Source organism: Echinops telfairi, unplaced genomic scaffold (assembly GCF_000313985.2).
Source record: "Echinops telfairi isolate 266 unplaced genomic scaffold, ASM31398v2 ScPeMD7_60;HRSCAF=208, whole genome shotgun sequence".
In the NCBI taxonomy this organism is placed as follows: Eukaryota; Metazoa; Chordata; class Mammalia; order Afrosoricida; family Tenrecidae; genus Echinops; species Echinops telfairi.
In genome coordinates, this window is record NW_022103958.1 from 15,075,443 (window position 1) to 15,081,442 (window position 6,000).

The window sequence follows — 6,000 nt, forward strand, 5'->3', positions numbered from 1 at the left end:
CAGGCAATGTCTCCTTGTGCTGTGCAGAGCGTCCTTATGAAGGGGAACCCATTTGATGCCTAGCAGCAATGACAGCAACAGCAACGAGAAACGTTGTCAAAATCTTAAAAGGAAACAGTAACTTGACCAAGACCCTCCTTCTCAACAACTCCAGTCTCACGACCGACTCATCCCTGCCAATTTATATCAAGGGTCTCCTATCCATCAACATCTCTTTCCTCCATCTAACACTGCAACGTGGGAGGGCCCGAAGCCCACCTTCAAAGGTTTACTGTATTTCCTGGAATATTCCTCCCATGCATAGACTTCAACACCCAATGGCAGAAAACATCCCATTTTGCAATTGGCATTACAGAAAACTCGTCGGCATAATTGCCAAATCTGGGATGGCCCCTCAGAGTAAATAATGTTTCACCATATGAATTTCTATAAAGATGAGCCTGAAATCAACCGATTCTTGTCCCTGTGTCAACTGCATTTGTTTTTAGAGAGCTTTCTTTGTGGGCACATCAGGAGAGACCAGAGGCGTAAAACCGTGGCGGGGATGGATGGTTTTGTCCTGCTGAGCGATTACCTTCATGATGCGGAAGGAAGCTTTCCCTTCAGACCTGCCAACCTCTCCAATACCCTGCCATTAAAGAAGATCCCATCACCAGCCATCACAGAAACCTATGACTTTGTTTAAATAGCATACCTGATGTGTGCTATATCGCCCAAAAGGTCCCCAACACCCTCTGCATCAGACCTGACCCATCTACTGACCCAGGCTTCCTGTGCCTCTGTGCAGCTTCCCTCACATTGTTCCTTATTGGCCAAATGCAGTTACATAGAGACTATGGATGTTGTTGTTGTTGCTAGGGGCCATCAAGTCAGTTCTGACTCATAGGGGCCCTATGTACAACCGAATGAAATATTGACTGGTCCTGCACCATTCTTACAATTGTTCTACCCCTGAGCGCACTGTTCCAGCCACTGTGTCCATCTAGCTACTTGTGGACCTTCCTCTTCCCCAGGGGCTGGTCTCCCCTGACGATATGTCCAAAGTATGTAAGATGAAGTCTCGCCATCCAGGTCTCTAAGGAACATTCTGGCTGTACTTTTTCCAAGACAGATTGGTTTGTCCTCTTAACAGTCCATGGTATTTTCAATAGTCCTCTCCAGCACTACAATCCAACTGGATAGACTCTTCTTTGAACACCAGGAATCAATTCCAGGTTCAGTAGTCTTTTGGTCACCTGGACTTAGAACCCCTTCTTCAACCAGAATCGATTTCTCCTTGGTATTAATCAAGAACTACATAGTTCAGAGTTTGTGGAACTACTTCAACTCTAAGTGTTGTTCATGTCCACCTGAAGGTGGCACTCAAGTCCCTCGTCACCTCTGCATCCACTCAGATAAGATCTTCAGTTGGCATGTTTGAAAATACTCATTCGGCTGCAGTTTCAATGAGCAAGCCGGCCCATTGTGGGTGTTATCACTTCCATCGTATTGTGCACTGACACGGGATGCCGGGTAAGAGCCCAGCATGAGGAATGACATAGTCCTGGGTTTAAATCCGATCTGCATGTCCGAGGAACTGTGACCTTGAAGATGTTCCTTAACCTCTCTGTGAGTCAGCTTCCTCCCTTGAGAATGGGATTAATAATATTGACCTCACAATGTCACTGGAAGAATTAAAGGAGCTCATATGTGCACAGTGCTTAGCACACTGTGGGGCACAATGTGCCTCACAAATTCCTGATATCCCCCGCTAAAAGCTCTCCCCATTATGCATGGCTCAAAGCACACCTCAAGCTATCCTGAACCATCATGTGATTTTTTTCCCCTATAAGTATCAGTCACTTTCTCATCTGTCCAAAATGTTTGCCAACTGATGACGACTTCTCTATTCATCATGATACTGATGTGGCGCTCAGTAACATGGCCCCTGCCTCTCTCACAGAAATCAAGGTCTATCAAAGTGTCCCGTGATCGGTCCAAGGTCAGTCACATTACTCACATAGGTAGAAGCCTTTTGGGGATTAATATGAACAATGAAAGAGTGACCATTTGTTCTTTAGGGCTCCGAACCCAAACGACCTTCAAAGACCTGAATCTGCCAAGAGCCGCTTTATTAAGAATGCCTCCACAGAGGCAACAGAAAGAGAAAGAGTGGGGGGAAGCGGTGACAGCATTTAAACCCTTGAATCCCACTGTCCCTGAAACAAGCTCGAAACTTCCAAGTAGTAAGTTCTCAAACCCAGTAGATTCCTGTTGTTGTTGTTGCCGATGCTAGGTTACGTTTGCGTCCCTGTCACTCAAAGCCACACGTGATTGGCCTGGCATGTGCACAGCTCTTTTCCTCTGCCCTCGTGAGTCTTCTTTGAGAGCTGCGGCTTCCTGGAATGCAGGGTAGCATCCAGGGACACGTTGCGCTTCAGCTCTGAATGTGCAGAACATGACAGCCGGCTCCTTCAGTGTGACAGGCCACGGGAAGGTTGCAAATGTTCCTAGCTTAAAAGAGTCAAATAAGGTTCACTTTCTAAAGCTTACACAAGGTTGACTTTGGAGATGTTAACAAGGCAAATACAAGCTTTTTTTCCCTTTAGCTTACAGCCCAACTATTAATTAGAAAGTCAAGAACAACTATTTTTTCCCTAAAAAGTCTATACTGTTCATTGTAACACTGGTTATTTTTGAAAATTACCCAGTGTTGACCCACAGAAGAAGAGAGGCTGATGGAGATACAAATTCATCTGACTTCTATGGACTGCAACGTGGTGTGTGGATTAAGTTTATATGTCAATGTGGCTAGATTGGAATTCTCACTAGTTTGACAGATGTTAAGGAATCAGTCTCTGTTTTGTAGCTTGAGGTGAGCAGCCAATCAATTGAAAGAGGAATTTCCTTGGGGGCATGTCCTGCATTGCCTCCTTGTCATCTGCCCTTCCGTTCTTGGAATGTGAGCCAACTGCCCTAGGCTGCCTGCCCGGCAAATTTTGGGTTCATCAGCCTTTGTTACCACGTGGGCCAAGAGAAGCTTCCAGCCTACCACTTGACCCAAAGGCTTGAGCTTTGACAGCTTCTATAATTGCATGAGTCATTTTAAAAAATAAATCTCTTTGTAGAATTGAAAAGCAAGGATGTTACTTTGAGGACTAATGTGAGTCTGACCCAAGCTATGGTATTCTCCATTGCATCATATGCACATGAAAGTTGGATGTTAAATAAAGAAGACAAGAAGAATTGATGAATGTGAACTGTGGTGCTGGAGAAGAATATTCACAGTATCTTAGACTGCTAAAAGGACCAAACCATCTGTCTTGGAAAAGTATGGCCAGAGCGCTCCGTGGAGACAAGGATAGCAAGACCTCGTCCTACAGAGTTTGGACATGCTGTCAGGAGACAGCAGACCCTGGAGAAGGAATCACATTTGGTAACATGGAGGGGCAGTGAAGGAGGGGAAGGCCCTCAAGGGGCAGAATTAACACAGCGCCTAAAACAATGGGATCGGACATAGGAAGCGTTGTGAGGGTGGCACAGGTCCTGGCAGTGTTCCGTCCTGTTGTGCGTAGGGTCACAATGACTTGGAACCCACTCGATGGCACCTAACAAACAACAACATACACATTCACAAGTACCCTTCACTCGCGTTCCTCCTCTAGAGAACCCAGCATGGCAATAGTAGTCATAGTTATCGGTTAAGGTGACCAGACATCCCGCTTTTGGCGGGACAGTCCCAATTTTGAACATTTTTCCCTGCAGCCCGCGGAGTTTTTAAAAAGTCCCTATTTGGGGGAAAAAAAATCATATCATTGTGAATGAGGGTAGCGTGTGATGGGGACCCAATGCCCATCTGTAGACAACTGGACATACCTTGCAGAGGGGTAGTGGGGAGGAGATGAGTCATTCAGGGTTCAGTGTCACAATAATGAAACTCACAACCTTCCTCTAGTTCTTAAACGCTTCCTCCCCCCAACTACCATGATCCCAATTCTACCTTGCAGACCTGGTTAGACCAGAGGATGCACAGCGGTACAGATGGGAACTGGAAACACAGGGAATCTAGGACAGATGAACCCCTCAGGACCAGCGGTGAGAGTGGCCATACCAGGGAGGGAAGGGGTGGGTAGAAAGGAGGAATCTATCACAAGGATCTACATATAACCTTCTCTCTGGGGGATGGGCAACAGAGGGGTGGGTGAAGGGAGACGCCGGACAGTGTAAGATAAGATATAATAATAATTTATAAATTATTAAGTGTTCATGAGGGAGGGGGAGAGCGGGGAGGGAGGGGGAAGGGGGAAAGGAAAATGAGGAGCTAATTCCACGAACCCAAGAGGAAAGTGAATTTTGAGAACGACGAGGGCAACAAATGTATAAGTGTGCTTTACACAATTGATGTATGTATGGATTGTGATGGATTGCATGAGCCCCAAAAACATGATTAAAAAAAAGTCCCAATTTTTTGAAAGAATGATCAACAAGCTAGGGTATACGGTTTTCGGCTGCCATGTGGCTATGTTGCCAGGATGTGAGTTTTATCAATGGTGTCCCGCTTTACCAATGTTAAAATCTGGTCACCTTATTATTGGTGCACTATTATGGATTGAACTGTTTCCTCAAAAAAAAAAAAAAAAAAAAAGATATGCTAAAGCCCTAATCCCTGCACTGTGACCTTATTTGGAAATAAGGTCATTACATATATACTCAAATTAAATTAAGCTACTGCTTAGTTAGGGTGGGCTCTAAGCCAGTGTGACTTGGTGTCCTTCTAAGAAGAGACACCAACACAGGGAAAACAGTCAGATGGAAAAGCAAAGAATGGAGTGATGCTGCCACAAGCCAAAGAATGACTGGGACTACTAAGAGTTGGAAGAGTCAAAGCAGGCTCTTCCCTGAGAGGGTCGGGGGGAGGATGCTCTGTCAACCCGCTGATGTCAGTCTTCTCACTCTGGAACTGTGAAAGAATAAGCTCCTTGTTCTTGTCTAGCCACACACGTTTGGGGTATTTTGTTTTGGTAGCTCCTGGAGAATGAATGCATGCACTAACCCTTTGACTTAAAAATTCCACATCTACTACTTGATCCTATGGATAATCAGAGACACATGAATGGAAGCAAAATTATTTATGCGCAAAACTCTTTATTTAAGGACAACCTGACATTTCTTTTAAATATTAAGAACAACTAAAGGTACCACTGGTTAAATCAATTGTCATCTATTATTCAAGGAAAAGAAAGTATCTTAAAAAAAAAAACAGAACCTAAGTGCTGTATGAGCACTCTTCCATGGTTATGGAAGTGGGGAAGAAGTGGGGTAGAGAAGAAAGACAGAGAAATCTGCACACACATCATCTGATGCTTGTATGTGCATCCAACATCAGTGAAAGCCCCACAATTCCGTAACACTGGCCATGCTCAGAGAGGGAAGTAAGCTAAAAGAGAAACTTTGAAATTCCTTTGGTCCCTCTTGAATTTTAAATCATAAGACTGTATTACTTATTAAAAACCCAAAAAGAAAATGTAAAGCAGGAATATAGATAAATAAATTATAGTACTTATGAAATCAAATTCTCTGTAACACCACCTGCACCTATCTGTCAGGTCACCATGTCGTAGTGGCTTGCATGTTGCTGTGATGCTGGAAACTATGCTGCAGTACTTTAAATTCCCGTTGGGTCACTGTGATGGTTAAGGCTATTTGTCAACTTGGCAGCCATGGTTCTCTCGTTTGGCAGCTATGATGTAACGCGGCAGCTATGGAGTGAAGCAATCATCCCCAGTGGTGTGATCTGAAGTGATGAGCCCTGATATAATGTAAAGGAATTAGGGAGGGATACAACATCTTAACCAGGCCACCTCCCTGACCCCGATGTAAGGGGAATTTCCTAGCGTGACCTGCATCGCCTTTTATCTTACAAGAGATAAAAAAGACAGAGAAGAGAGTACAGAGAGAAAGAGAGAGAAAATCCCAGGCTACCATCAAAAATGATGAGCCAAGAGCAAATTGTGTCCTTGG